We start from the raw sequence: 6,000 nt of genomic DNA, 5'->3' as shown, positions 1-6,000 counted from the left end.
CAAGGCTGAGGGGACGCTTTTGGGAATGGGGTCCATGCCCTAGCAGTCAAGCGTCTGAGTTCCAAGGTGTCCCAGGGCCATTTTAGTGGACTAGGCCTAAATCCGAAGAGCCGGCCGCCATTTTGAGAGTCCTGTTGCAGCCGCCTATCGCTGCACCGCAAGAGTGGACGCAATTCAAGTGGATGGTGGGCGAGACGGTGTAGCAGCAAGAGCGGGCGCAACTCAGCTGGTTGTGTGAAGCGCTGGGGTGTACCTGAGAAACCTCCACCTGGGGAGGTGGGGGAGGCTTGTTCACGCCGCCTCTCCCTTCTAGTGCATCCTACGCCGTCTCCTGGCGCAGGAATATGTGATGGTCGGACTAGGGCACCGCAGGACGTGTCTTTAGGTCAAACGGATTGTGGGACAATGTTCAGAATGGAAGAGTCAGCAAAAGGCAAAAAGTTCCGCTTGACCCCGGGAGCCGGCCGCCTATGTCGGGGGGCGATCTCAGGCCACACCAGGGCAACAAGACTTGGGGAGGGGGTCGGCGCCATCACACCGCCCCTCGGGGGCCTCCGTCAAGCGGTTCAGGGAGGCACCGCATCACATTGATTTCCAATGCAGTTAGGTCCACAAACAGCCCCCACTTATTTTGAGAATAGTGAAGCTGCAGCAGGTGCAAATAAACTTCAGACAGTGTTACAAGTACTGCTCGGAACCCTCAACTATGGCACCCAACATCCAGGACTTATGCCTTTTGTGCAAGGCAGTGACATCGAAGTAACTCAGGGACCAAGGAACATACCATATGTAAATGTAAATGTAAATGTGCTTTGATTTATATAGCGCGCTTTAACCCAGGGGTCTCAAGGCGCTTGCTTAGGGAACCCGTCCTGGTATTCCCCTGTGAGATACCCCGGCCAGGTATCCACAAGGTAAAAGCCAGGCATCCCGCCGCGAGGGGCCATAGTGGAGATTAAGCAAGCTATCGCCCAGAGTCGCAGAGTGTGACCCCGTGAGTCGAGTAGGCACCGGAGCGAGAATTGTCGACTCCATGGAAATTTGAGCCCAAGACCCGCCGAGGCGGGGAATCTAACCCTGGTCCACGGCCGATCTCAGCTTCCGGGTCAGCCGCCTCTAACCACCGAGCCACACTTCTCCATATCCAGAGTCCTTCCCACAGCTTCTGCCTTCCTTGTTACCTAGTTATGGTTCTTTCACTTCCACTCCAGGCTTTTAGTCTGTGGATGGAAAACCATGAACCTACACTCAAGTATGAAAATGTTACTATTGATGCTTGACTGAGGCCAAGGAGATCAGAGTGCATGAGTCTCATGCTCGATCGATTGAGCTAGCCGGATCAGGCAACAAAAAGGTGGTGGTGGGGGTGGCGGCATCAGCAAGGCATCCTCACACACAACTTGTCGGACATCAGCTCTGGATGTACTGGGGATGAGTCTTGGCGCATGGTGTCGTCCCCGGGCAATTTGCACAACGGTTCTCCACCCCTAGGCCGCCAGCTATGCTACCTCGACAGGAATAGTGATGGATGTTGCAGCAGGCTGCCATGTAAATTGTTATTTAATAAAACGTTTTACCCTGTTAATTTGCTGGTGTGTTGTATATATTTATAATATTTGCATAGGGTTTGTCGTTATTTTAGGCGGGGTGGGTGGTGGAGCCGAGCTGTCTTGCAGCGATCATGGTGTTGAGCTCAGTTCATGTCACTAGTTTCGTATTTCTCATGAGGGGTTGTTTCTATTTTAGCGAGGTCAAAAAGAGATCCCATTAGTGGCCTACTGATTTTGCTTGATTCCTTTTGTTTTTTTAAACGATTTTTCACTATCTGCAAAGACTAAACAGAATATTGCGACTCTGTCCTTGTTTGTAAAGAGAGAATGAACAAAGAGAACCAATTCTAAAACAGTAAATGCTTGGATAATAATCAATGAAATGGAGAGAGAAGCAGGCACGACGGATTACAACAGGGGCAGAGGCCTGCGTTACCTACCCTTCACTGTCTGCAAAGAGAGAATACTCCTTAAAGAAAAGAGGAGGGGGGGCAGCGTTCAAAGCACATCAGCGTGCATAAACACAAAAATGTTTTTATCTATCACGTACTTGACATTTTAAAGCTTTTCATATTTGCTATTAAAAAACCATTGAAATTCACTGAAAAAACCATAGGTTATAGACCATATATAGTTAGGAATTAGCATTTACAAAACCTTGAAAATTCACTGGAAAAACCATTGGTTATAGACCATATATAGTTAGGGATTAGAATTTACAAAACCTTAATTTACTCGCACAAAACCATTGAAATTCGCATATATAGTTAGTTGCACTAACTATATATCGCGCACCCGCAATCCACTGCTGATGATGTCACATATTACATCATTCATGACATGGTCATGACCTTGCTTTACAACTCCCTCAAATCACTCCCTTATTTTTTAACGCATCCTCCAGTTCAAGAAAAGCTACTTTTTTGATAACTACTAAGCAATATATAAGTGACTAGACTCCTAGAAAATTTATCAAGTCATTCTGCTCCTCTCCACTGCATAGCCGGCGACCTAATTCTGTGGAGTTGCTATACAACCGGCAGTGCTGCGCCGTTTCCTTTACCATCTTGGGAAATTCAAAATGGATGTCCCTCCTGCCTTCGCAAACGAGCCGGGCCACTTAGAACTATTTCGACAGAGAATGCTTCTGTACTACGGCACCTTACCACTCTCAACTTTGAATACTTCATATCGATTATCATTTCGATATTCGTATTTCACCTGTGTGCAGCCTATATTTCATTACCTGAGCTGTGATTTCACTTGGGCCCTGGATTTATGTCTCTGCAATTTGGTACCTCCTGAACCGAATTACAATCACCTCATGAATCCGTTACTTGATCATGAACAGCTTTGTTACAACGGAGGGTTTATGGCCTTTGCAGCGATACAAGGAGTTCTGGGTCATTGGAATATATTTGCAGCGGCGCAAGATTTCCTAACAGAGAGCTACATCGAAAACCCACCGAGCTGCCCTATGATGGTAAAAGACGCTCCAATAATGACAGATCATGAATGCTCCTTTCATCTTCTCAATTGGATGGCTGACATGTTTTCAGATGATAACAGTGATTTCATGTTAGAAGCACTTGCTGCATACTTTGCCTACACAATGGACGGTTAACTCTTTCCTAACAGAGAACTACATCGAAAACCCACGAGCTGCCCTCTGATAATAAAAGAGGCTCCGATTTTAACAGATCATGAGTACTGCTTTACTCTTTTCCATTGGATAGCTGACATACTTTCAAATGATAAAACTGATTTCCTGTTACAAGCAGAAGCTACCTATTTTGCCTAAACAATGCTTCAATAACTCTTATACAAGCCATTGACGTCCTCATTTCCTTTTAGTTCCCTATATTCTTCACGTTCTTTTCCATATTTTCTTTTGAAGAACAGACCTATTGGCTTTACTAACAGTGGACATTATGATTTTGTGTTGTTTCAATTTTGGTCTTTTATGTGGACTACATTTGTTTCTTCAGCTACTCGATTTTCAACTTTATTTTTTTACAGTCTAATCTCAACAATTCTATTGCATATCTTATCTAAGGTTATTTCAAACGTACTCGATGCAAAACTCGCTAATATATGCTACATGTACCCTAATTAATGTGTAAATTTTAAATGAGTTTTTTATAACTGTTAACGCCATTTCGCATCTCAACTGCTTATTTCCGCCTCACACGCCTCTGCTCCTTTACTTTTCTATATAATTATTTTTTTTAAATACTTTTCAGAAAAATATGTTCTTTCAACAATATTTCCATTGTTACTTGTGCTGTATTTCAAATGCAATACTGCACCCTTCAAAAGATATCTCAATACAGTAGTTCTCCTCAATACTGATTTGCGCAGCATCCAACAGACTACATACATGCACCTCTCGCCATTTTGTCGCTTTTGCCGCCTTTTTTTCCCCGTACACAGTAACATAACACAAACTTGATAGTGCTTCGAATGTAGACAGCTGATTGATAAAGTAATGTATATAACCACTTGCATTTTCATATATCGTTCCTAAACTGAAAGGCCAGAGACTTTCTTCCATTTATCAAAATATAATATACTTCCTTATAAGAGTGTACAATGTTTTTTTCCAACTATATTCATTTTTCTTCAACTATAGTGTTTGTATTCCATGTACTACTGACAATACCAATTACTGTGTTTTTTGCAATTTCTGTACTCATATTACATAATGATTTGCCTTTAAAACAGTACATTTCTAAACAAACATTTAAAATATTCACGGTTTCTCTTTTAATCCATAATCTCAACTGAAATGATTTCATATTGAAAAACTATTCATGGGTTCCACATAACCTTAACTGTAGACACTGAGGACCTTATTTATAAAGACCTTCCGCCGCCAGTGCCTCATTTTTTAAAATGGGAAAAAGTGACGCACCGGTGGCGCAAGGCCTTCATAAATAAAGTCCTGAATGTTTTCTTTTCTCGACCTCACTTACTGATACTAGAACCTGCAAGCCAATTACGGCCCGTGAACTCTTTCTTAGTAGGTCGCGCACCGTAAAGACAGTTATACCACTGTTAACATTTTTTTTTTACTGTTACCAAGCACCGACACAGTTCCGCTTCACTCAGAGTTAATCACTGCTCCCACGCTTCTACAGGCCAGACGCTATGTCGTATTTCTCTCCTTATCACCCTTTCATCTCCACAATAACAAACAGTTCTCCGCCTGCCACCACAGAACAGAGTCAGATGCAGAGGCACCAAAGAGTGAACCCATCACCAACTGCCATCTCCGGCTGTTTCCATGGTTACACCTCATTCTGCACCTTGCTGAAGGCACAGGTCAAAAGTTCATGTCTCAATGTTCTACAACAAACTAAGAAGACTATTTTCCCTCCAGAAACACCTGCCAATACACAGCTCTGTTACATGTCTTGTTTTTTCACACCCAATAGTACTTTTCGTTTAACATAAACATTAACATGCAACGTACTGTTCAATCTCCACTTCTTACAATCAATAAATCATTTTTATTTTTTAAACCACACCCAGCCTCTTCCTTTTTCTTTATTTAGAATTTCAACTTCTAACTACCATTCCACTTCCAGAACCGATCGGAGGACGACTACAAATCCCTTGAAAATGAAGGTCTGGCTAATAGGACACAGTTATATTCACTGGAGTGAAAAATATGCAGTAAGCAGACGAATTTGCAACCTCGGCTTACCAAATGTACACATAACATGGATTGCCAAAAGAGAATTGAAATGTCACCAATTGATTCCATTGGTGAAAACTTTTATGCATCTCCCAGAACCAGACCTTATAATTGTGCACTGTGGAACGATCTAGGCACAATCACTGGGGTAGGTCTAGAAATGCTTCTAAAAGACACCTTTCGACAATTGATGACACTTTTTCCTCGATCTGCCTTGCTATATTCCAATATATGCCAAAGACAGAAATGGAATTGGTCCAATCAACATCGTGCACAATTTGAGAAAGCAAGGAGACATGTCAATAAATCTGTTTCTGAGTTCCTCAGAGATTATAGCATGGGTTCTATTTACCACAACAACTTGCGATACCACATGCAAGACGTCTATAGGAGAGACGGTGTTCATTTCACAAATGAGGGAAACAGAATCTTCCTCTGCCACATCAGGCTCTGCATCGGTACTTACTTATAAATGCAGAAAACACTCAATTAACACAATGGCTCTTTTCAGAGCCACCTTATATCTAAGCACTCAAACTTCTGATTTATCTCCATTTTCACACTCTTGTAAATAGGTGTGCGCGACCGGGTGCGCGCACCCCGTATTTTTTTCGGGGAAAAATTATATCTTTTTGCGTTTAAGGGCCTTACTGCACACCCCGAGAAAAGCTACGCAGCAAAACAATCTCTACCTTCTCCCCTTTCCATGTTTCAACGCTTTGAAATGAACAATATATTTACTCGCAGTGA

This window comes from Lissotriton vulgaris, chromosome 3_1 (genome assembly GCF_964263255.1).
Source record: "Lissotriton vulgaris chromosome 3_1, aLisVul1.2, whole genome shotgun sequence".
In the NCBI taxonomy this organism is placed as follows: domain Eukaryota; kingdom Metazoa; phylum Chordata; class Amphibia; order Caudata; family Salamandridae; genus Lissotriton; species Lissotriton vulgaris.
This window is presented reverse-complemented; position numbering follows the sequence as displayed.